This window comes from Taudactylus pleione, unplaced genomic scaffold (genome assembly GCF_031769625.1).
Source record: "Taudactylus pleione unplaced genomic scaffold, aTauple2 ptg000557l, whole genome shotgun sequence".
NCBI lineage: Eukaryota > Metazoa > Chordata > Amphibia > Anura > Myobatrachidae > Taudactylus > Taudactylus pleione.
Window position 1 is genome coordinate 1,769,222 of NW_028284959.1, and position 26,229 is coordinate 1,795,450.

Here is a 26,229-nt window from a genome sequence, read left to right on the forward strand (position 1 = left end):
CTGGTTCCTATGCAGGAGGCACGGCTCAGTACATGTCCCTAGAGGTGGTTCCAGTGCAGGAGGCGTGGCTCAGTAAAAGTCCCTAGAGGTGGTTCCTGTGCAGGAGGCACAGCTCAGTACAAGTCCCTAGAGGTGGTTCCAGTGCAGGAGGCGCGGCTCAGTACAAGTCCATAGAGGTGGCTCCTGTGCAGAAGGTGTGGCTCAGTACAAGTCCCTAGAGGTGGTTCCTGTACAGAAGGTGTGGCTCAGTACAAGTCCCTAGAGGTGGTTCCTGTGCAGGAGCCGTGGCTCAGTACAAGTTCCAAGAGGTGGTTCCAGTGCAGGAGGTGTGACTCAGTATAAGTCCCTAGAGATGGTTCCTGTGCAGGAGGCGCAGCTCAATAAAAGTCCCTAGACGTGGTTCCTGTGCAGGAGGTGCAGCTCAGTACAAGTCCCTAGAGGTGGTTCCTGTGCAGTAGTCACGGCTCAGTACAAGTCCATAGAGGTGGTTCCTGTGCAGGAGGCGCAGCTCAGTACAAGTCCCTAGAGGTGGTTCCTGTGCAGGAGGCGTGGCTCAGTACAAGTCCCTAGAGGTGGTTCCTGTGCAGGAGGTGTGGCTCAGTACAAGTCCCCAGAGGTGGCTCCTGTGCAGGAGGTGTGGCTCAGTACAAGTATCTAGAGGTGGTTCCTGTGCAGGAGGCGTGGCTCAGTACAAGTCCCTAGAGGTGGTTCCTGTGCAGGAGGCGTGGCTCAGTACAAGTCCCCAGAGGTGGTTCCTGTGCAGGAGGCGTGGCTCAGTACAAGTCCCCAGAGGTGATTCCTGTGCAGGAGGTGCGGCTCAGTACATGTCCCTAGAGGTGGTTCCTGTGCAGGAGGCATGGCTCAGTACAAGTCCCTAGAGGTGGTTCCTGTGCAGTAGTCACGGCTCAGTACAAGTCCATAGAGGTGGTTCCTGTGCAGGAGGCGCAGCTCAGTACAAGTCCCTAGAGGTGGTTCCTGTGCAGGAGGCGTGGCTCAGTACAAGTCCCTAGAGGTGGTTCCTGTGCAGGAGGTGTGGCTCAGTACAAGTCCCCAGAGGTGGCTCCTGTGCAGGAGGTGTGGCTCAGTACAAGTATCTAGAGGTGGTTCCTGTGCAGGAGGCGTGGCTCAGTACAAGTCCCTAGAGGTGGTTCCTGTGCAGGAGGCGTGGCTCAGTACAAGTCCCCAGAGGTGGTTCCTGTGCAGGAGGCGTGGCTCAGTACAGGTCCCTAAAGGTGGTTCCTGTGCAGGAGGCGTGGCTCTGTACAAGTCCCTAGAGCTGGTTCCTATGCAGGAGGCACGGCTCAGTACATGTCCCTAGAGGTGGTTCCAGTGCAGGAGGCGTGGCTCAGTAAAAGTCCCTAGAGGTGGTTCCTGTGCAGGAGGCACAGCTCAGTACAAGTCCCTAGAGGTGGTTCCAGTGCAGGAGGCGCGGCTCAGTACAAGTCCATAGAGGTGGCTCCTGTGCAGAAGGTGTGGCTCAGTACAAGTCCCTAGAGGTGGTTCCTGTACAGAAGGTGTGGCTCAGTACAAGTCCCTAGAGGTGGTTCCTGTGCAGGAGCCGTGGCTCAGTACAAGTTCCAAGAGGTGGTTCCAGTGCAGGAGGTGTGACTCAGTATAAGTCCCTAGAGATGGTTCCTGTGCAGGAGGCGCAGCTCAATAAAAGTCCCTAGACGTGGTTCCTGTGCAGGAGGTGCAGCTCAGTACAAGTCCCTAGAGGTGGTTCCTGTGCAGTAGTCACGGCTCAGTACAAGTCCATAGAGGTGGTTCCTGTGCAGGAGGCGCAGCTCAGTACAAGTCCCTAGAGGTGGTTCCTGTGCAGGAGGCGTGGCTCAGTACAAGTCCCTAGAGGTGGTTCCTGTGCAGGAGGTGTGGCTCAGTACAAGTCCCCAGAGGTGGCTCCTGTGCAGGAGGTGTGGCTCAGTACAAGTATCTAGAGGTGGTTCCTGTGCAGGAGGCGTGGCTCAGTACAAGTCCCTAGAGGTGGTTCCTGTGCAGGAGGCGTGGCTCAGTACAAGTCCCCAGAGGTGGTTCCTGTGCAGGAGGCGTGGCTCAGTACAAGTCCCCAGAGGTGATTCCTGTGCAGGAGGTGCGGCTCAGTACATGTCCCTAGAGGTGGTTCCTGTGCAGGAGGCATGGCTCAGTACAAGTCCCTAGAGGTGGTTCCTGTGCAGGAGTCACGGCTCAGTACAAGTCCCTAGAGGTGGTTCCTGTGCAGGAGGCGCAGCTCAGTACAAGTCCCTAGAGGTGGTTCCTGTGCAGGAGGCGCAGCTCAGTACAAGTCCCTAGAGGTGGTTCCTCTGCAGGAGGCGCAGCTCAGTACAAGTCCCTAGAGGTGGTTCCTGTGCAGGAGGCGCAGCTAAGTACAAGTCCCCAGAGGTGGTTCCTGTGCAGGAGGCGCGGCTCAGTACAAGTCCCTAGAGGTGGTTCCTGTGCAGGAGGCGCGGCTCAGTACAAGTCCCCAGAGGTGGTTCCTGTGCAGGAGGCACGGCTCAGTACAAGTCCCTAGAGGTGGTTCCTGTGCATGAGGTGCAGTTCAGTACAAGTCCCTAGAGGTGGTTCCTGTGCAGGAGGCGTGGCTCAGTACAAGTCCCCAGAGGTGATTCCTGTGCAGGAGGTGCGGCTCAGTACATGTCCCTAGAGGTGGTTCCTGTGCAGGAGGCATGGCTCAGTACAAGTCCCTAGAGGTGGTTCCTGTGCAGGAGGCACGGCTCAGTACAAGTCCCTAGAGGTGGTTCCTGTGCAGGAGGCGCAGCTCAGTACAAGTCCCTAGAGGTGGTTCCTGTGCAGGAGGCGCAGCTCAGTACAAGTCCCTAGAGGTGGTTCCTCTGCAGGAGGCGCAGCTCAGTACAAGTCCCTAGAGGTGGTTCCTGTGCAGGAGGCGCAGCTAAGTACAAGTCCCCAGAGGTGGTTCCTGTGCAGGAGGCGCGGCTCAGTACAAGTCCCTAGAGGTGGTTCCTGTGCAGGAGGCGCGGTTCAGTACAAGTCCCTAGAGGTGGTTCCTGTGCAGGAGGTGGCTCAGTACAAGTCCCTAGAGGTGGTTACTGTGCAGGAGGTGTGGCTTAGTACATGTCCCTAGAGGTGGTTCCTGTGCAGGAGGTGTGGCTCAGTACAAGTCTCTAGAGGTGGTTCCTGTGCAGGAGGCGTGGCTCAGTACAGGTCCCTAAAGGTGGTTCCTGTGCAGGAGGCGTGGCTCTGTACAAGTCCCTAGAGCTGGTTCCTATGCAGGAGGCACTGCTCAGTACATGTCCCTAGAGGTGGTTCCTGTGCAGGAGGCGTGGCTCAGTAAAAGTCCCTAGAGGTGGTTCCTGTGCAGGAGGCACAGCTCAGTACAAGTCCCTAGAGGTGGTTCCAGTGCAGGAGGCGCGGCTCAGTACAAGTCCCTAGAGGTGGCTCCTGTGCAGAAGGTGTGGCTCAGTACAAGTCCCTAGAGGTGGTTCCTGTACAGAAGGTGTGGCTCAGTACAAGTCCCTAGAGGTGGTTCCTGTGCAGGAGCCGTGGCTCAGTACAAGTTCCTAGAGGTGGTTCCAGTGCAGGAGGTGTGACTCAGTATAAGTCCCTAGAGATGGTTCCTGTGCAGGAGGCGCAGCTCAATAAAAGTCCCTGGACGTGGTTCCTGTGCAGGAGGTGCAGCTCAGTACAAGTCCCTAGAGGTGGTTCCTGTGCAGTAGTCACGGCTCAGTACAAGTCCATAGAGGTGGTTCCTGTGCAGGAGGCGCAGCTCAGTACAAGTCCCTAGAGGTGGTTCCTGTGCAGGAGGTGCAGTTCAGTACAAGTCCCTAGAGGTGGTTCCTGTGCAGGAGGCACGGCTCAGTACAAGTCCCTAGAGGTGGTTCCTGTGCATGAGGTGCAGTTCAGTACAAGCCCCTTGAGGTGGTTCCTGTGCAGGAGGCATGGCTCAGTACAAGTACCTAGAGGTGTTTCCTGTGCAGGAGGTGCGGCTCAGTACATGTCCCTAGAGGTGGTTCCTGTGCAGGAGGCGTGGCTCAGTACAAGTCCCTAGAGGTGGTTCCTGTGCAGGAGGCGCGGTTCAGTACAAGTCCCTAGAGGTGGTTCCTGTGCAGGAGGTGGCTCAGTACAAGTCCCTAGAGGTGGTTACTGTGCAGGAGGTGTGGCTTAGTACATGTCCCTAGAGGTGGTTCCTGTGCAGGAGGTGTGGCTCAGTACAAGTCTCAAGAGGTGGTTCCTGTGCAGGAGGCGTGGCTCAGTACAGGTCCCTAAAGGTGGTTCCTGTGCAGGAGGCGTGGCTCTGTACAAGTCCCTAGAGCTGGTTCCTATGCAGGAGGCACGGCTCAGTACATGTCCCTAGAGGTGGTTCCAGTGCAGGAGGCGTGGCTCAGTAAAAGTCCCTAGAGGTGGTTCCTGTGCAGGAGGCACAGCTCAGTACAAGTCCCTAGAGGTGGTTCCAGTGCAGGAGGCGCGGCTCAGTACAAGTCCATAGAGGTGGCTCCTGTGCAGAAGATGTGGCTCAGTACAAGTCCCTAGAGGTGGTTCCTGTACAGAAGGTGTGGCTCAGTACAAGTCCCTAGAGGTGGTTCCTGTGCAGGAGCCGTGGCTCAGTACAAGTTCCAAGAGGTGGTTCCAGTGCAGGAGGTGTGACTCAGTATAAGTCCCTAGAGATGGTTCCTGTGCAGGAGGCGCAGCTCAATAAAAGTCCCTAGACGTGGTTCCTGTGCAGGAGGTGCAGCTCAGTACAAGTCCCTAGAGGTGGTTCCTGTGCAGTAGTCACGGCTCAGTACAAGTCCATAGAGGTGGTTCCTGTGCAGGAGGCGCAGCTCAGTACAAGTCCCTAGAGGTGGTTCCTGTGCAGGAGGCGTGGCTCAGTACAAGTCCCTAGAGGTGGTTCCTGTGCAGGAGGTGTGGCTCAGTACAAGTCCCCAGAGGTGGCTCCTGTGCAGGAGGTGTGGCTCAGTACAAGTATCTAGAGGTGGTTCCTGTGCAGGAGGCGTGGCTCAGTACAAGTCCCTAGAGGTGGTTCCTGTGCAGGAGGCGTGGCTCAGTACAAGTCCCCAGAGGTGGTTCCTGTGCAGGAGGCGTGGCTCAGTACAAGTCCCCAGAGGTGATTCCTGTGCAGGAGGTGCGGCTCAGTACATGTCCCTAGAGGTGGTTCCTGTGCAGGAGGCATGGCTCAGTACAAGTCCCTAGAGGTGGTTCCTGTGCAGTAGTCACGGCTCAGTACAAGTCCATAGAGGTGGTTCCTGTGCAGGAGGCGCAGCTCAGTACAAGTCCCTAGAGGTGGTTCCTGTGCAGGAGGCGTGGCTCAGTACAAGTCCCTAGAGGTGGTTCCTGTGCAGGAGGTGTGGCTCAGTACAAGTCCCCAGAGGTGGCTCCTGTGCAGGAGGTGTGGCTCAGTACAAGTATCTAGAGGTGGTTCCTGTGCAGGAGGCGTGGCTCAGTACAAGTCCCTAGAGGTGGTTCCTGTGCAGGAGGCGTGGCTCAGTACAAGTCCCCAGAGGTGGTTCCTGTGCAGGAGGCGTGGCTCAGTACAGGTCCCTAAAGGTGGTTCCTGTGCAGGAGGCGTGGCTCTGTACAAGTCCCTAGAGCTGGTTCCTATGCAGGAGGCACGGCTCAGTACATGTCCCTAGAGGTGGTTCCAGTGCAGGAGGCGTGGCTCAGTAAAAGTCCCTAGAGGTGGTTCCTGTGCAGGAGGCACAGCTCAGTACAAGTCCCTAGAGGTGGTTCCAGTGCAGGAGGCGCGGCTCAGTACAAGTCCATAGAGGTGGCTCCTGTGCAGAAGGTGTGGCTCAGTACAAGTCCCTAGAGGTGGTTCCTGTACAGAAGGTGTGGCTCAGTACAAGTCCCTAGAGGTGGTTCCTGTGCAGGAGCCGTGGCTCAGTACAAGTTCCAAGAGGTGGTTCCAGTGCAGGAGGTGTGACTCAGTATAAGTCCCTAGAGATGGTTCCTGTGCAGGAGGCGCAGCTCAATAAAAGTCCCTAGACGTGGTTCCTGTGCAGGAGGTGCAGCTCAGTACAAGTCCCTAGAGGTGGTTCCTGTGCAGTAGTCACGGCTCAGTACAAGTCCATAGAGGTGGTTCCTGTGCAGGAGGCGCAGCTCAGTACAAGTCCCTAGAGGTGGTTCCTGTGCAGGAGGCGTGGCTCAGTACAAGTCCCTAGAGGTGGTTCCTGTGCAGGAGGTGTGGCTCAGTACAAGTCCCCAGAGGTGGCTCCTGTGCAGGAGGTGTGGCTCAGTACAAGTATCTAGAGGTGGTTCCTGTGCAGGAGGCGTGGCTCAGTACAAGTCCCTAGAGGTGGTTCCTGTGCAGGAGGCGTGGCTCAGTACAAGTCCCCAGAGGTGGTTCCTGTGCAGGAGGCGTGGCTCAGTACAAGTCCCCAGAGGTGATTCCTGTGCAGGAGGTGCGGCTCAGTACATGTCCCTAGAGGTGGTTCCTGTGCAGGAGGCATGGCTCAGTACAAGTCCCTAGAGGTGGTTCCTGTGCAGGAGTCACGGCTCAGTACAAGTCCCTAGAGGTGGTTCCTGTGCAGGAGGCGCAGCTCAGTACAAGTCCCTAGAGGTGGTTCCTGTGCAGGAGGCGCAGCTCAGTACAAGTCCCTAGAGGTGGTTCCTCTGCAGGAGGCGCAGCTCAGTACAAGTCCCTAGAGGTGGTTCCTGTGCAGGAGGCGCAGCTAAGTACAAGTCCCCAGAGGTGGTTCCTGTGCAGGAGGCGCGGCTCAGTACAAGTCCCTAGAGGTGGTTCCTGTGCAGGAGGCGCGGCTCAGTACAAGTCCCCAGAGGTGGTTCCTGTGCAGGAGGCACGGCTCAGTACAAGTCCCTAGAGGTGGTTCCTGTGCATGAGGTGCAGTTCAGTACAAGTCCCTAGAGGTGGTTCCTGTGCAGGAGGCGTGGCTCAGTACAAGTCCCCAGAGGTGATTCCTGTGCAGGAGGTGCGGCTCAGTACATGTCCCTAGAGGTGGTTCCTGTGCAGGAGGCATGGCTCAGTACAAGTCCCTAGAGGTGGTTCCTGTGCAGGAGGCACGGCTCAGTACAAGTCCCTAGAGGTGGTTCCTGTGCAGGAGGCGCAGCTCAGTACAAGTCCCTAGAGGTGGTTCCTGTGCAGGAGGCGCAGCTCAGTACAAGTCCCTAGAGGTGGTTCCTCTGCAGGAGGCGCAGCTCAGTACAAGTCCCTAGAGGTGGTTCCTGTGCAGGAGGCGCAGCTAAGTACAAGTCCCCAGAGGTGGTTCCTGTGCAGGAGGCGCGGCTCAGTACAAGTCCCTAGAGGTGGTTCCTGTGCAGGAGGCGCGGCTCAGTACAAGTCCCCAGAGGTGGTTCCTGTGCAGGAGGTATGGGTCAGTACAAGTCCCTAGAGGTTGTTCCTGTGCAGGAGGCACGGCTCAGTACAAGTCCCTAGAGGTGGTTCCTGTGCATGAGGTGCAGTTCAGTACAAGTCCCTAGAGGTGGTTCCTGTGCAGGAGGCGTGGCTCAGTACAAGTACCTAGAGGTGTTTCCTGTGCAGGAGGCGTGGCTCAGTACATGTCCCTAGAGGTGGTTCCTGTGCAGGAGGCGCGGCTCAGTACAAGTCCCTAGAGGTGGTTCCTGTGCAGGAGGCGTGGCTCTGTACAAGCCCCTTGAGGTGGTTCCTGTGCAGGAGGCATGGCTCAGTACAAGTCCCTAGAGGCGGTTCCTGTGCAGGAGGTGCGGCTCAGTACATGTCCCAAGAGGTGGTTCCTGTGCAGGAGGCGCGGCTCAGTACAAGTCCCTAGAGGTGGTTCCTGTGCAGGAGGCGCGGTTCAGTACAAGTCCCTAGAGGTGGTTCCTGTGCAGGAGGTGGCTCAGTACATGTCCCTAGAGGTGGTTCCTGTTCAGGAGGTGTGGCTTAGTACATGTCCCTAGAGGTGGTTCCTGTGCAGGAGGTGTGGCTCAGTACAAGTCTCTAGAGGTGGTTCCTGTGCAGGAGGCGTGGCTCAGTACAAGTCCCCAGAGGTGGCTCCTGTGCAGGAGGTGTGGCTCAGTACAAGTCCCTAGAGGTGGTTCCTGTGCTGGAGGCGTGGCTCAGTACAAGTCCCTAGAGGTGGTTCCTGTGCAGGAGGCGTGGCTCAGTACAAGTCCCCAGAGGTGGCTCCTGTGCAAGAGGTGTGGCTCACTACAAGTCCCTAGAGGTGGTTCCTGTGCAGGAGGCGTGGCTCTGTACAGGTCCCCAGAGGTGGTTCCTGTGCAGGAGGCGTGGCTCAGTACAAGTCCCCAGAGGTGATTCCTGTGCAGGAGGTGCGGCTCAGTACATGTCCCTAGAGGTGGTTCCTGTGCAGGAGGCATGGCTCAGTACAAGTCCCTAGAGGTGGTTCCTGTGCAGGAGGCACGGCTCAGTACAAGTCCCTAGAGGTGGTTCCTGTGCAGGAGGCGCAGCTCAGTACAAGTCCCTAGAGGTGGTTCCTGTGCAGGAGGCGCAGCTCAGTACAAGTCCCTAGAGGTGGTTCCTGTGCAGGAGGCGCAGCTCAGTACAAGTCCCCAGAGGTGGTTCCTGTGCAGGAGGCGCGGCTCAGTACAAGTCCCTAGATGTGGTTCCTGTGCAGGAGGCGCGGCTCAGTACAAGTCCCCAGAGGTGGTTCCTGTGCAGGAGGTGTGGCTCAGTACAAGTCCCTAGAGGTGGTTCCTGTGCAGGAGGCACGGCTCAGTACCAGTCCCTAGAGGTGGTTCCTGTGCAGGAGGTGCAGTTCAGTACAAGTCCCTAGAGGTGGTTCCTGTGCAGGAGGCGCGGCTCAGTACAAGTCCCTAGAGGTGGTTCCTGTGCAGGAGGCGCGGTTCAGTACAAGTCCCTAGAGGTGGTTCCTGTGCAGGAGGTGGCTCAGTACAAGTCCCTAGAGGTGGTTACTGTGCAGGAGGTGTGGCTTAGTACATGTCCCTAGAGGTGGTTCCTGTGCAGGAGGTGTGGCTCAGTACAAGTCTCTAGAGGTGATTCCTGTGCAGGAGGCGTGGCTCAGTACAGGTCCCTAAAGGTGGTTCCTGTGCAGGAGGCATGGCTCTGTACAAGTCCCTAGAGCTGGTTCCTATGCAGGAGGCACGGCTCAGTACATGTCCCTAGAGGTGGTTCCTGTGCAGGAGGCGTGGCTCAGTAAAAGTCCCTAGAGGTGGTTCCTGTGCAGGAGGCACAGCTCAGTACAAGTCCCTAGAGGTGGTTCCAGTGCAGGAGGCGCGGCTCAGTACAAGTCCCTAGAGGTGGCTCCTGTGCAGAAGGTGTGGCTCAGTACAAGTCCCTAGAGGTGGTTCCTGTACAGAAGGTGTGGCTCAGTACAAGTCCCTAGAGGTGGTTCCTGTGCAGGAGCCGTGGCTCAGTACAAGTTCCTAGAGGTGGTTCCAGTGCAGGAGGTGTGACTCAGTATAAGTCCCTAGAGATGGTTCCTGTGCAGGAGGCGCAGCTCAATAAAAGTCCCTGGACGTGGTTCCTGTGCAGCAGGTGCAGCTCAGTACAAGTCCCTAGAGATGGTTCCTGTGCAGTAGTCACGGCTCAGTACAAGTCCATAGAGGTGGTTCCTGTGCAGGAGGCGCAGCTCAGTACAAGTCCCTAGAGGTGGTTCCTGTGCAGGAGGTGCAGTTCAGTACAAGTCCCTAGAGGTGGTTCCTGTGCAGGAGGCACGGCTCAGTACAAGTCCCTAGAGGTGGTTCCTGTGCATGAGGTGCAGTTCAGTACAAGCCCCTTGAGGTGGTTCCTGTGCAGGAGGCATGGCTCAGTACAAGTACCTAGAGGTGTTTCCTGTGCAGGAGGTGCGGCTCAGTACATGTCCCTAGAGGTGGTTCCTGTGCAGGAGGCGCGGCTCAGTACAAGTCCCTAGAGGTGGTTCCTGTGCAGGAGGCGCGGTTCAGTACAAGTCCCTAGAGGTGGTTCCTGTGCAGGAGGTGGCTCAGTACATGTCCCTAGAGGTGGTTCCTGTGCAGGAGGTGTGGCTTAGTACATGTCCCTAGAGGTGGTTCCTGTGCAGGAGGCGTGGCTCAGTACAAGTCTCTAGAGGTGGTTCCTGTGCAGGAGGCGTGGCTCAGTACAAGTCCCCAGAGGTGGCTCCTGTGCAGGAGGTGTGGCTCAGTACAAGTCCCTAGAGGTGGTTCCTGTGCTGGAGGCGTGGCTCAGTACAAGTCCCTAGAGGTGGTTCCTGTGCAGGAGGCGTGGCTCAGTACAAGTCCCCAGAGGTGGCTCCTGTGCAAGAGGTGTGGCTCAGTACAAGTCCCTAGAGGTGGTTCCTGTGCAGGAGGCGTGGCTCAGTACAGGTCCCCAGAGGTGGTTCCTGTGCAGGAGGCGTGGCTCAGTACAAGTCCCCAGAGGTGATTCCTGTGCAGGAGGTGCGGCTCAGTACATGTCCCTAGAGGTGGTTCCTGTGCAGGAGGCATGGCTCAGTACAAGTCCCTAGAGGTGGTTCCTGTGCAGGAGGCACGGCTCAGTACAAGTTCCTAGAGGTGGTTCCTGTGCAGGAGGCGCAGCTCAGTACAAGTCCCTAGAGGTGGTTCCTGTGCAGGAGGCGCAGCTCAGTACAAGTCCCTAGAGGTGGTTCCTGTGCAGGAGGCGCAGCTCAGTACAAGTCCCCAGAGGTGGTTCCTGTGCAGGAGGCGCGGCTCAGTACAAGTCCCTAGAGGTGGTTCCTGTGCAGGAGTCGCGGCTCAGTACAAGTCCCCAGAGGTGGTTCCTGTGCAGGAGGTGTGGCTCAGTACAAGTCCCTAGAGGTGGTTCCTGTGCAGGAGGCACGGCTCAGTACAAGTCCCTAGAGGTGGTTCCTGTGCAGGAGGTGCAGTTCAGTACAAGTCCCTAGAGGTGGTTCCTGTGCAGGAGGCGCGGCTCAGTACAAGTCCCTAGAGGTGGTTCCTGTGCAGGAGGCGTGGATCAGTACAAGTCCCTAGAGGTGGTTCCTGTGCAGGAGGTGGCTCAGTACAAGTCCCTAGAGGTGGTTACTGTGCAGGAGGTGTGGCTTAGTACATGTCCCAAGAGGTGGTTCCTGTGCAGGAGGTGTGGCTCAGTACAAGTCTCTAGAGGTGGTTCCTGTGCAGGAGGCGTGGCTCAGTACAGGTCCCTAAAGGTGGTTCCTGTGCAGGAGGCGTGGCTCTGTACAAGTCCCTAGAGCTGGATCCTATGCAGGAGGCACGGCTCAGTACATGTCCCTAGAGGTGGTTCCTGTGCAGGAGGCGTGGCTCAGTAAAAGTCCCTAGAGGTGGTTCCTGTGCAGGAGGCACAGCTCAGTACAAGTCCCTAGAGGTGGTTCCAGTGCAGGAGGCGCGGCTCAGTACAAGTCCCTAGAGGTGGCTCCTGTGCAGAAGGTGTGGCTCAGTTCAAGTCCCTAGAGGTGGTTCCTGTACAGAAGGTGTGGCTCAGTACAAGTCCCTAGAGGTGGTTCCTGTGCAGGAGCCGTGGCTCAGTACAAGTTCCTAGAGGTGGTTCCAGTGCAGGAGGTGTGACTCAGTATAAGTCCCTAGAGATGGTTCCTGTGCAGGAGGCGCAGCTCAATAAAAGTCCCTAGACGTGGTTCCTGTGCAGGAGGTGCAGCTCAGTACAAGTCCCTAGAGGTGGTTCCTGTGCAGTAGTCACGGCTCAGTACAATTCCATAGAGGTGGTTCCTGTGCAGGAGGCGCAGCTCAGTACAAGTCCCTAGAGGTGGTTCCTGTGCAGGAGATGTGGCTCAGTACAAGTCCCTAGAGGTGGTTCCTGTGCAGGAGGCACGGCTCAGTACAAGTCCCTAGAGGAGGTTCCTATGCTGGAGGCACAGCTCAGTACAAGTCCCTAGAGGTGGTTCCTGTGCAGGAGGCGTGGCTCTGTACAAGTCCCTAGAGGTGGTTCCAGTGCAGGAGGCGTGGCTCAGTACAAGTACCTAGAGGTGGTTCCTGTGCAGGAGGTATGGCTCAGTACAAGTCCTTAGAGGTGGTTACTGTGCAGTAGGCATGGCTCAGTACAAGTCCCTAGAGGTGGTTCCTCTGCAGGAGGTGGCTCTGTTCAAGTCCCTAGAGGTGGTTCCTGTGCAGGAGCCATGGCTCAGTACAAGTCCCTAGAGGTGGTTCCTGTGCAGGAGGCGTGGCTCAGTTCAAGTCCCTAGAGGTGGTTCCTGTGCAGGACGCGTGGCTCAGTACAAGTCCCTAGAGGTGGTTACTGTGCAGGAGGCGTGGCTTAGTACAAGTCCCTAGAGGTGGTTCCTGTGCAGGAGGCGTGGCTCAGTTCAAGTCCCTAGAGGTGGTTCCTGTGCAGGACGCGTGGCTCAGTACAAGTCCCTAGAGGTGGTTCCTGTGCAGGAGGCGTGGCTTAGTACAAGTCCCTAGAGGTGGTTCCTGTGCAGGACGCGTGGCTCAGTTCAAGTCCCTAGAGGTGGTTACTGTGCAGGAGGTATGGCTTAGTACAAGTCCTTAGAGGTGGTTCCTGTGCAGGAGGCGTGGCTCAGTTCAAGTCCCTAGAGGTGGTTCCTGTGCAGGACGCGTGGCTCAGTACAAGTCCCTAGAGGTGGTTCCTGTGCAGGAGGCGTGGCTTAGTACAAGTCCCTAGAGGTGGTTCCTGTGCAGGACGGGTTGCTCAGTTCAAGTCCCTAGAGGTGGTTACTGTGCAGGAGGTATGGCTTAGTACAAGTCCCTAGAGGTGGTTACTGTGCAGGAGGTATGGCTTAGTACAAGTCCCTAGAGGTGGTTCCTCTGCAGGTGGCGTGGCTTAGTACAAGAGTGCAGCCCACTGAGTGGGGATCCAGTTGCCTGGGGAGAGACAGATCACCAACTTCCATCTGAGCAGCTATTTATTATGTATATTTTTAAAATACCATAATTATATCATTAGTACAGTATTAAATCAATAGTCAGCTTTAATTTTAATAAAATACCCCCGGTATCTTACTAGTGGACCCCATGATGAAATTGGGGGTTCAGTAATTGCTGCATCAGCTCCTCTTCAGCCCAGTGATATCATAAGGTTAAATTGTGTGAAAGAAGTTTTGTTTAAAAACAAAGAAACATGGGAACTCTACTTAGGATAAAACTACCATTATATTCACAATATATATTTACAAATATTAAAATATAATAAATTGCGAATGTACAGCAAAAACTTACAATAGCTAAAAGTTTTGAAGTTCTGCAGAACATGTCTCTTATTGCAAGTTTAGTGCTCGAGGGCAGAAACCAGTCGCATCCACTATAGAAAACAATTTTGCATAAGATTTACAGTACTGTATCCTTCCAAGAACACATTGGGAATTAGTACTTTGCATTTCTGCTATAAATTATTAAGGTTATGATATGTCTGCCGCGTCCCACATGTGACCTTCCTACGGTCCATGTAATAGACCTCAATTAATTGTCTGTGTCACCATAAATAACCCTTTCTGCAAAGGCAGGACTGCAATAAGCTCTTTCTGTGCAGATGAAGGATGAAATACAACGATGATCCTTGGCCTCACAAAAGCCTGGCTAATGGCAATTAAGAATGTAGATAAAAGGTTCTGCAGGATGACACCATTTCGCTGTCAAGAGAGGTAACCAGGTATTCATTACATTTTGACACTATCTTTCATTACTTCTGGGAGCCAATTAAAACCAGGCAGCCTCAGTCTCGGTAATGATGTACGGTAACGGCGTGTGCGCCTATGATACTCAAGCAACATGGGGTATGTTTTGTATGGAAATGATCTAAATCTAATTCCAGAAGAAGTCTCAGATGGCTCCATTCTTCAGCTCAGTGGGATACACAATACATTAGTGAGTGACATGTTTCCCTCTTCCCATAGGACATAAACAGATTAATTAATAAGTAAAGACACTGTTTTTTATTATTGTTGTAAATAGGGCCATGAAATGACTGTGTTTACATGTAAATATGCAAACCGTGTTCTCTCACCCTCTGCAGAGGTCGCCATGTTAGGGGGTAGGTATTTCTGCAGCAGGTTGCCATGTTAGGGGGTAGGTACTTCGGCAGCAGGATGCCATGTGAGGGGGTAGGTACTTCGGCAGCAGGATGTCATGTGAGGGGGTAGGTACTTCTGCAGCAGGATGCCATGTTAGGGGGTAGGTACTTCTGCAGCAGGTTGCCAGGTTAGGGGGTAGGTACTTCGGCAGCAGGATGCCATGTTAGGGGGTAGGTACTTCTGCAGCAGGATGCCATGTTAGGGGGTAGGTACTTCTGCAGCAGGTTGCCAGGTTAGGGGGTAGGTACTTCTGCAGCAGGATGCCATGTGAGGGGGTAGGTACTTCTGCAGCAGGTTGCCAGGTTAGGGGGTAGGTACTTCTGCAGCAGGATGCCATGTGAGGGTGTAGGTACTTCGGCAGCAGGATGCCATGTGAGGGGGTAGGTACTTCTGCAGCAGGATGCCATGTTAGGGGGTAGGTACTTCTGCAGCAGGATGCCATGTTAGGGGGTAGGTACTTCTGCAGCAGGTTGCCAGGTTAGGGGGTAGGTACTTCGGCAGCAGGATGCCATGTGAGGGGGTAGGTACTTCTGCAGTAGGTTGCCAGGTTAGGGGGTATGTACTTCTGCAGCAGGTTGCCAGGTTAGGGGGTAGGTACTTCTGCAGCAGGATGCCATGTTAGGGGGTAGGTACTTCTGCAGCAGGTTGCCAGGTTAGGGGGTAGGTACTTCTGCAGCAGGATGCCATGTGAGGGGGTAGGTACTTCTGCAGCAGGTTGCCAGGTTAGGGGGTAGGTACTTCTGCAGCAGAATGCCATGTGAGGGGGTAGGTACTTCTGCAGCAGGATGCCATGTTAGGGGGTAGGTACTTCTGCAGCAGGTTGCCAGGTTAGGGGGTAGGTACTTCGGCAGCAGGATGCCATGTGAGGGGGTAGGTACTTCTGCAGCAGGTTGCCAGGTTAGGGGGTAGGTACTTCGGCAGCAGGATGCCATGTGAGGGGGTAGGAACTTCTGCAGCAGGATGCCATGTTAGGGGGTAGGTACTTCGGCAGCAGGATGCCATGTGAGGGGGTAGGTACTTCTGCAGCAGGTTGCCAGGTTAGGGGGTAGGTACTTCTGCAGCAGGATGCCATGTGAGGGGGTAGGTACTTCGGCAGCAGGATGCCATGTGAGGGGGTAGGTACTTCGGCAGCAGGATGCCATGTGAGGGGGTAGGTACTTCTGCAGCAGGATGCCATGTTAGGGGGTAGGTACTTCTGCAGCAGGTTGCCAGGTTAGGGGGTAGGTACTTCGGCAGCAGGATGCCATGTGAGGGGGTAGGTACTTCTGCAGTAGGTTGCCATGTGAGGGGGTATGTACTTCTGCAGCAGGTTGCCAGGTTAGGGGGTAGTTACTTCTGCAGCAGGATGCCATGTTAGGGGGTAGGTACTTCTGCAGCAGGTTGCCAGGTTAGGGGGTAGGTACTTCTGCAGCAGGATGCCATGTGAGGGGGTAGGTACTTCTGCAGCAGGTTCCCATGTGAGGGGGTAGGTACTTCTGCAGGAGACCATACAGAGTGTGACTGAATGACACATGGGGCCACATTTAGAGTTAGGAGTGCATCTAGATATATGTCAGCTGGAGGGATCAATACAGCCAATGAATGTACAGTATAGATACTTAGATGGGCACTGCTGCTCATGCCTTCAGTTACTATAATAGTAATGACGTATCTGCAAATACCTCCACATGTAACTATGCTGCAATTACTGTACATGAACACTCCCTGTACATGTAATCAACCTACAAGTGTCCGTCCCTGCCTACCCTCATTCTGCCTCTATAGGGGCACAAGTCAACGATATGCCATAATCTATATACAATACATGCACATTCTTTGTACTCACGCATAGTACGGAAATGCCAAACAAACAAAACAGACGTATGTCCAACTCAATGAGCCAATTGTGAGAGCTCATTGAATCTTTAATATTGGCAGTTCTCACAAGCTATCTCAGTGTCTGCAGTCTCAGCCATTTGCCCTGCATAAGCTTCCACAACCTCCCAGCACTCAAACTGTGTAAGGGGCTTCAGCTGTAAGTAATTGTTACACCTACACACGTGTGTTTTCCTCCCGTTATAGGTGATAGGGACACATGATGCTAAACTACTGGCTTACCTGGATCGCTCTCTTCTAGGCGGTGCCCCCAACAAAGGCTTCTTCTTTTTCCAAGAAAATGGGGTCACCAAGGGTCAGCTTTGGGATACCCCATGAATTACAGAGTAGGTGCTGTGAACCTTGGGCCTGATTCAGAGCCGGTCGCTATTTGCGCTCGCTCGTCCTGAAAATAGGGGTGGCTATTCAAATGAACCGTTCGCTGTTTGCGGTCTGTTAACGCCTCTAGGTCTGAACGAGCTAACAAACCTTGCGGTCGTTTTTTGGGAAACTACGCCCCCTGGCCGCTCGCATCCTACGTCATGTCCGCTATTTATTAGATTAATCGAGTATATCGAACAGGGTATGAGCTGCTCGCTATTCTTGTGGTCGGTTTTTGCTACCACAATTTTGCGAGCAGTCCTGGCTAAAAAAAAACCAGTGACGTGGTCAATGACGCTGCTGTTTTAATTATGCACACCCATAAAACGCCCGTTTTGACCTTTAAGCACGCCTGCGATAGGATCTCCACTCCCTGTTTTCAAGCACCTTCCCCTGTTACCACCCACATACGCCTCATTCTGTCACTCAAAATAGCAGGCATTCGCTATTTTGCGAGCACATGAATTTCAGCCGCACTGACTGGTTCGCGCATGCGTATAACGATCCGCACACATGCGCAGATGAGCGAACATCGGTCAGAAGGAACGAATGGCCGCTTACGAGTGGCTCTGAATCAGGCCCCTTGTTTCCTACGTCACCGAATAATATAACGAATAGTACACAAAGTTAAGAAAGAATACCCCACTGTCGATGATGAAAATCGACCCGGTCAATGTTGACATTGCAAGCATGACAGCATTATGGCCATGTTGTCTCTCATGTTGACATGAACGTCAGCATGGTGAATGTTGACACATTATAATACGCCCGAGGTATAATAAGAGAGAAGTATGACTGGGACGAAAATGAGAAGGGGAGAGGACAAAAAACAAGAATGCCCATTTTCCTCACCAGCCTTAGGGGTCGCTTTATGAAGCTGCCATCTCTGCTTCCTCCTATTGAACATGACCTGGATACATTGTATTTTTATGTATTTTCTTGAACATATTAACCAAATCCCCACTATCCAGAAGCTGGTTATCCTGGAGGAGGGCCATATATATTGTCACATTTGTATCCCCTAGGGCAGTGGTTCCATTGGTGTATCTCTAATGTGTGCATGGTGTGCGGTGCACACGGGCCCCCGGGTGCACATCCTGCACCCATATTATATTTTACTTACCACTCAGGAGTCCTGCATTGGCCGGCGTTGCAGTCAGAAATCAACGGCGCGGCGCAGAATGCTAGAGTCTACTGCCGGAGAGAAGGCTGCCCACACTAAGGCTGCGCACGGACCCCGTCCTCTCTTACATCGCTCCTGAGTGGTTCCCAAACTTTCTCGAATTACGGCTTCTTATAGTATCAGTAAGCTTTTCATGGCACCCCCAATTATACTCATGTGTCATCCTTAGGATCAGTTATATGATGGTGGACAGGACTGCGCTTCTGTATATCCACATATTTTATGGCAGCCGCCAGCATTGGATTTACCTCTCACATTGACCATAAATTATTCATATTTGGTCCTGGACCATCAACCCATGGTGCCCCTGCCAGTGCCCCACAGCACCTCGTGGTGCCACGGCACCCAGTTTGGGAACCACTGCCCTAGGGAATACAGCTTTGTGCTGACTGTCCTACAGCTAGTTGTCACTATGGCAAAGGGGTCTCACACTCCTGTTCTCCATGCCATACTGTTGCCAGTACTGGTAGAGTGTGTGGGGGGTGTAGTGGGGTGAGACCCCAGCTTTTTGTCTCCAGAATAGATGCATTTATTTTCTTAGGGGGGGCGGGGGGCATGGTCTCTTTTTTTAAACTATTTGTGTATATATTTATTTTTGCAGCAAATGCCGGACATGTACTGTTGATCATCATCAGTACATTTCTTCATCAGATGGGGGCGGGCGCGTCAGTTACGCTGGCGCACACGCAGCTGTTTTCTCTCTGCATAATAGCAGGAAGCGGCCTGGAGCATCCTTAGGACCGTCTGTGAGGCTCTACTGGCTGCAGGATGTGTTTCAGGCACCCTGAAAGCCAATACAGGTATCATCGGGTAGCCACAGCACTACTCGCACCTACAGTAGTTAGTTAGTTACAGCCATGCCTTACAGTACTCAGACTATGCCAGCCCACCCCTCTTTCCCCCTCTCCATGTTCCCTTACTGATACAAGCGCCGGCTGCATATCCTCATACTTGCCAACATTCCTCTGCAGCTTTCTGGGAGCAGCACGAGGGGACCTGCTGCTCTCAGGTGGGCGGGGCCAGACAATAGATGTCATTAGGCCCCACCCACTTTACAGAAAACCCCCACAATTTGCAGGTCTGTGAGGAGGGGGCGGGGATAAATTAATTTGCACCGTTTAACTCCACCCCTTCCCTACTGACCTGAAAATTCCAGGTAAAATCTCCCCATCCTGCCCACTCTACTAGGAAGTGGGCGTGTGTGGGAGATATGCCTACTCGTCTGGCAATTCCCGGGAAAGTAGGCATGTATGCAATAAGCCCACAGACTACAGACCTAGAATCAGAGTGATGGCAATAAGCTATCACTGTGCTTCCAGCAATTCGCAGGGACGAGCTCTTATTAGAGCTTCCCGTCATTTACATGAAAAATATTACTCACATGCGCATTAAAAATGTGGATTGTGATAAATATGTCCCATGGTCACCTCATACCTTAGAGAATAAAGCAAAGGGTTTGTTCTCTGTGCATAGAGCTAAAAACATATCTAAACAGGAGTTGTGTTACTTCGGTGCATCACACACTACTGGCTATAGCGTGCACCTTGATTTATCCTAGACACAACTCTATATTCTGTACAGACAGACTCCGGCCAATTCTCTGTTTATTAAATGTTGATCTACCTTTTAATGAATATGTTTAACACTATTCTAATGGAGCATTCACTCTATTACACATAGCAGATGATACTCTAAACAGCAATGCTGAATTAAATCAGCAATATACACTGTAAGCCGCCATGCTTCATTTCATGGTTACATATAAATGGAATCTCGCTAAGCCAATTCAAACACTTTTTAATGCAAATTGCATTTACTTCTACAGCCTCATCCAATTTTTTTTTTTTTGTTGGGTAACTACTTGGCGTTATGGCACTTTTCAAAAGAACCCCTTCCGAACAATAGTAGCTATTATTACTAGGGGTGTGCACCCGGCCACTTTTTTGCGTTTGTGTTTTGGGTTTGGATCTGGATCTTTCTTCGTGTTTTGGATCTGGATTGGGTTAGCCAAAACCACCCTTCCGTGTTCTGGGTTCTGGGTTTTGTGTTTTGGATCTGTATTTTTTTTTTTAAAAAGCATAAAAACAGCTAAAATCACAGAATTTGTGGGTTTTTCTGCTCCTATGCTACTATTAACCTCAATAACCTTAATTTCCACTAATTTCCAGTCTATTCTGAACACCTCACACCTCACAATATTGTTTTTATGGCCAAAAGGTCTGCACCGAGGTAGCTGGATGACTATGCTAAGCGACACGACCGTGGGCGGCACAAACACGTGGCCCATCTAGGAGTGATACTGCAGTGGCAGAACAGGATGGCAGTTTGAAAAACTAGGCCCCAAACTGTACATACTGCAAAGAAAAAAAAGAGGTGCAAGATGGAATTGTCCTTGGGCCCTCCCACCCACCCTTATGTTGTATAAACAGGACCATGCACACTTTAACAAACCAATCATTTCAGCGCCAGGGTCTGCCACACGACCTGTGGCTGAAATGATTGGTTCGGTTTGGGCCCCCCACAAAACAAGCTGGCAAATAATCTGTCCCCTGCACAAACTGCTCTCTACGGAGGCAAGATGTCGTCCTCATCCTCCTCATCCACCGATTCCTCACCCTCTTCAGTGTTGTGTACATCCTCATCCTCACAGAGTATTAATTCGTCCCCTGCTGGAATCCACAACCACAGGTCCCTCTGTACGTTCTGGAGGCTGGTCTCCCTGGAAGAGTTGATAATTAATTTTATGAACATCATCTTCTCCACATTTTGTGGAAGCAACCTCCTACGCCTTGTCGCTGACAAGGTTTCCCGGCTGCCACTAAACACTCTTTCAGAGTACACACTGGAGGGGGGGGAAACTCAGGGTAAAATAGAGCCCAGCTTGTACAGGGGACCCTCCAAATTGCCTCTTTTTCCTGCCAGTACAGGTACGGACTGTCTGAAATGCCTACTTGGATGCTGTCACCGATGTAATCCTTTAACAGACAGACGCACGCTTGTCGCTGCTGCTTCTAAGGATGCAGGTGCGGCTACAGCCCACACATTTCACAAAGACAGAAAAAAAAAGAAGAATTTTTTTATTGTTTGTGGAGCGCACTTTGAGGGTTACACCACCCTTTAACAGACAGACGCACGCTTGTCGCTGCTGCTTTGAGGACAGTATCATATGCAGTGACAGTAGACTTGTCAGAAATTGTTGGCACGTCCTTCAGTCCGGACCAGATGTCCAAACCGGGCCCTTGACTTATGATACAGGCGCACGCTTGGCACTACTTTGTTGATGCATGTGTGGCTACTGCGCACACAATTCACAAACAGAAAATATTTTTTTTATTTGTTTGGACTGGAGTGTACTTTGGGGGTTACAGGCACCCTTTAATGGTCAAGCCAGCCGGCCCCTTTACTTATGACACAGGCGCACGCTTGGCACTAATTTGTTGATTCACGTGCGGCTACTGCGCACACAATTCACAAAGACAGAAAAATATTTTGTTATTTGGTTTGGAGTGTACTTTGGGGGTTACAGCACCCTTTAAACGGTCAAGCCAGCCGGGCCCTTTACTTAGGACACAGGGCGCACGCTTGGCACTACTTTGGTTGATGCACGTGCGGCTACCTGCGCACACAATTCACAAACACAGAAAAATATTTTGTTATTTGGTTTGGAGTGTACTTTGGGGGTTACAGGACCCTTTAACGGTCAAGCCAGCCGGCCCTTTACATATGACACAGGCACACGCTTGGCACTACTTTGTTGATGCACATGCGGCTACTGCGCACAACAATTCACAAACACAGAAAAAATAAAAAAAAAAAATTTGCACTTGGGGGGAGCACCCCTGACGGACAGAGCACCCCCTGGACAACACTACAGCACCCCTTTAGGACTGGGACTCTGCACAGGACTTTGGAGTGGACACAGCCCCTATGGACAACTGACTGCACAACACAGTCCAGCCAGCCCGTATGGACTTTGAAGTAGTGGACACAGCCCCTATTAACAACAGCAGCACAGCACAGCCAGCCCCTATGGACTTTGAAGTAGTGGACACAGCCCCTATGGACAACAGCAGCACAGCACAGCACAGCACAACACTACTCTGCACTACACTACACTACACTACACTACACAGCCCTAACTCTCACTCTCCCTCTTCACTGTCCCACAGCCGAGTGAGAAAATGGCGCCGACGCGGGTACCTTATATAGGATCCAAAAACCCGCGAGACGCGGAAGGCGGGATGATGACATTTTGCCTCGATTTCAGAATTCGAGTCAGGCGGGAAAAGTCGAGCCTGACTCGGATCTGCCTCGGATCGGGGGGGCTCGGGGGGGTTCGGATTTCAGAAATCCGAACCCGCTCCCCCCCCAATTATTACCTTTGGTCTAGGAGTAGACAGTGTAATAATAACAGATAGTAAGTGACGTTTACAACAATGATGTTTTTTTCTTTTGCAAGTTCAAACCTCTTCGCCCTCAGTTCAGAACATAACAAAAATAACATCTTTAGTTACAGTCAACCTCAGACAAAACTGAACCCTTTCACAATATTTATCTATTCAAATGTATTTATTATATAGTGCTGAAATAATTCAAAGTGCTTTACAGAGGATATGTAATGTAATCCCCAATGGAGTTTACAATCTATGGGACTGATTCATTACGGATCACAACTGCGATAATATGCTAATCCATTGCGATCGCTATGCCGCTGCAGCACAACATAAGGACGCCCACTTTACCTTGCACACACCCGTAATCCTTAGCAAGACTGCAAAACCATCGGTACCATGGAGTTACCATCGCAGCCTCACCCACACTTGTACAAGCTCTGACCTTACTCAGGAATTGCTAACCTCATCGCACGCAATTACTCAGGCTGCGTATGGGATCATAGTGGATAATTTATGCATGCCCCTGCAATGGCGTTCAAATGCACTGACACGCCTGTGTTACGCCGACCACCCTCCGTCACCACTTAATGGCACTTCCTGTCAATCACTCTGTGATTGGTCTGCACGGTCACTGCAATCGCAGTCCCGAAGCATATGCTTGCGCAGAACGCCAGGGCTGCCATCAGAAATTGTGGGGCCCAGTACAAATGAAAAAGGCAGGGTCCCCCCCCCCACCTCCTTGGTTCCTCCTCTCAAAGGCCTGGTGCAGCGTTGAGCTCTGGCACCTGAAGCAAGTGCATGCAATGAGCTCCCACCATGGTACTGACGTGCCACACATGCCCATCAGACTCACACATACACACACCAAACAAGAGTCCATCCACAAATATAAAATAGGCAGCACTATTCTACATGGGCGTGACACAGCTTAGATATGGGTATGAACTTTACTAATATAAATGTATCTGATTACATAGAAAGAGAGTGCTGCTGAGTCTAGGTTTATGAATGGACTCTGCTATATGGACTATATATAAAATAAACAAATTAAGACATTTGACTTTAAAGATTAGAAAGGAATAAAGGATTTTATAAAAGTGAAAAAAGCCTAATGATTTAATAACAGAAGACTGTGGGGCTGATTCAGAGCCGAACGCTCTGACCAGTGCGCTCGCAGAGCATATACGAGCGGCCAAAAAGATGGTCGCGATGGTCAAGACCATCGCGAACATCGGGCTTGCGACGAGACCCTGCGGTAGGGTCTCGCTGCCGCAAGCCCAGGAGTGATTTTGGCTCTATCAGAGCCAAAATCACTCCCACTGACATCATTACTGATGTCAGTGGGGCCGGCTTCAGACGGTAGGCATTCCCATGGGAACGCCTCCATCTGGCAGCCACGCCCCCGGCACGCCCACCAAAGGGGGCGTGCTGTCACTCACCATCGACAGCACGCCCCCTTTGGTGCGAGACCCCGAGCGACGTATTCCTCGTCGCTCGCCGGGTCTCGTGCATGCGCATGACGGAGCTCCCTCCGTCGTGCGCATTCGCACAACATCGACCCGCTTGCGAGTGTCCTTTGTTCGTGAGCGGGTCTGAATGACACCCACTGCTTTCCTGCCATCCTTACATTCGTATACTATATGTGGCGTTGAACACAGCACAGAAATGGCAAGGGGGCAGAGGCACACGTGGGGAGACGTACACCTTGGTAAAAGGGGCAGAGGTTCAAATTGGCAGAGGCACACTTGGGTAAAGGACACAGAGATAGATAGGAAGGGAGCAAAGTCACAGGTGGGGAGAGGTCTGAGGCATAGATATGGTGAGGGGGCAAAGGCACAGGTATGGGGGAACAGGGGCATAGATATGGGGGAGCAGAGACACATATGGGAAGGGTGCAGAGTTACAGATTTTGGGAGGGAGGGTCAGGGGCAGGATTCTGCAATAGTAAATGGGACAGTGGGGAAGATTGTATAGGGGGGAGAGGGCAGAGGCAGGGTTCAGGAATAATACAGAGGACAGTGGGGAAGATTGTATAGGGGTGGAGGGGTGCAGAGGCAGGATTTAGGAATAGTAAAGGAGTCACCTCTGTGTTGTGCCCTGCAGTCACTCTCACACATTTTCGTCAGTCAGTCAGTGCACGCAGTTTCTGTCCAATGAGAGCAGGGGGAGGAGAGTAGGAGAGCTGAGGGTGGAGCACTATGGAGGCAGCAGAGGTGAAGAAGAAACTTATGTGGTGGGGTCCTGAGAGGGGAACCTGTCTGTGAGAGGGGGCCCAGTGCTCCTAACTTTATTATAATCCTGACTTCCTGCAGGGGCTTCTGACTCTCAGTATCAGTACCAGGACATCGGTGGCGGTAGGTGGGTGCTTATGCTTAAGCAGTGCTGGCTGGAGAGTTAATGACGGACTCATCACATCGCACACAGCGGAGCTCTGACTCATTCGTATCTCCGGACAGCTCAGCCTGTGTGAGGGTGAATAATTAACAATTAATTAACTCTGCCGGCTGCCGGGCCCCTCAGCTGTCCGGGCCCAGTACAGGAGAACTGGCTGTCCCCCCCCCTGATGGCGGCCCTGCAGAACGCAACAATCGCCCGATCGCGTGCATAATTGCAGTTGTGATCGGTAGTGAATTGAAAACTCAAAGTCTCAGGTTAAACTTGTCAGATGTTTGATACACCTTCCAGTATGGCCAATATGGACTGAGGGAGAAAAGCAAAGTGCCAAAAAATACAGAGGGACTACGTGTGGAGAAAAGTAGCAGCCTGTGATTATCTGGAGCCAGCGCAATTCCGGCGAGACAGGATTTAGACTTAGAGCGACAATTAGATTTAAGGCAAAACTAGGTTGGTTTTGCCATTAAACTAATTCCCGCATTAAATATAAGACTGTCTGTTTGGAATCGCACCAGCTCCCACAAAACATGGCCTATTACATTTGGCCCTCCATCCTCACACTGATAGGGTCTTGTGCTCATGGAATCGTTGACCCTAGTGCTGTGTGGCAGCAATGCTAACCACTTTGCCACCATTCTACTATCAACGTAGTCTAATTGGGTCTACCTGGGAACCCCATGACGTGAAATGTATTGAAAGCTGGAGAGCGCTACTGCTAAGTCTCCATGATACTCGTTTAGGGAAGCATTATGTAACCAAGATGGGCGCCATTTGGTCTCCTGCACATGTGCGGCGCCATCTTGTCAGCAGTGCCCGGCAGACAAGCACGCAGGGGGGGTTTCTGAGTACCCAGTAACCCCCCCTGATGGACCCAATTTGTTTTATAGAGAGATGGAGACAGCCTTGTCTCCGTCTCTGCACTTGCCGCAGGCCACTCCGCCAGCGCGATTGACAGTCGCTCCTCAGACAGAGAGCTCTGCACAGGATACACCGGGGGAGCTGAGCGCCGCATACATGACCTCAGTGGCAAGCGTCCTCCTGAGCCGGGAGCCCTCATTTTTGTAAGTGTGTGTGGTGCTGTGAGTGTATATATTCTTATATGTGTGTGTGTACGTAACACCTGAAGTGCACCACTCCACAGAAATGACATCACAATCAGTCATACACAGTTTGCATTAGCTGGATGGATCATAAAGATAATCATTCTCCCATTTGATGAGTTATTAATTAAAAAAAAACATTTTGTGTATACTACACCTGTGAAATATTACCAGAGTGAGCAGACTTACATACCAATGTTTATATGTATACATGTATGTATACATATATATATATATATATATATATATATATATATATATGATGTGCGCCGACCATCGTGTTTTGGTTTTGGATCTACCCTGGTTTTGGATCTGGATTGGTTTTGCCAAAACCTCACCTCCGTGTTTTGTTTTCGTGTTTTGGTTTTGGATCTGGATTTTTTTTTAAAAATCATAAAAACAGCTAACATCACATAAAATGGGCCTGTTTTTTTTCCCTACATTATAATTAACCTCAATAACATTTATTTCCAGTAATTTCCAATCAATTTTGACCACCTCACAATATTATTTGCTTCATCTAGTTAAGGCCAAAAGGTTGCGTCCAGTTAGCTGGCTGACTAAGCTAAGTGACACAGCGGGCGGCACTAACATGTGGCAATTCAGCTTCTAATTTCCAACACGGATACAGTGTGTTATACAGTGTGGGTTGGATACACCAATAGTGCACTTACTGTGACAGTAGTGTCAGCAGAGCGGGGTTACTGACGGTGTCCTCAGTACTTTGAATGGCAGTGCTGTATCCTCATTGATGGGTACCTGTGATGTCGGCAGTGCGGGGGTGCCAGCGGTGTCTTTAGTGCAGGTTTGCTGGCTGTGTCGGCAGTGTGGGGGTTGCTGGCGTTGTCCTCAGTACATGGAATGGCAGTACTGCGGTGCTGGCAGTGTTCTCAGTGAAGGGTACCGGCGGTGTCGGCAGAGTGGAGGTGCCAGCAGTGTCCTCAGTGCAAATTTCCTGACTGTGTCGGCAGTGCAGGGGTGTTCTCAATGCAGGATGCCGGTGGTGCGGCAGAGTACGGGTGCCAATGGTGACCTCAGTGCAGGTTTGCTGACTGTGTCAGCAGTGCAGGGGTGTTCTCAAT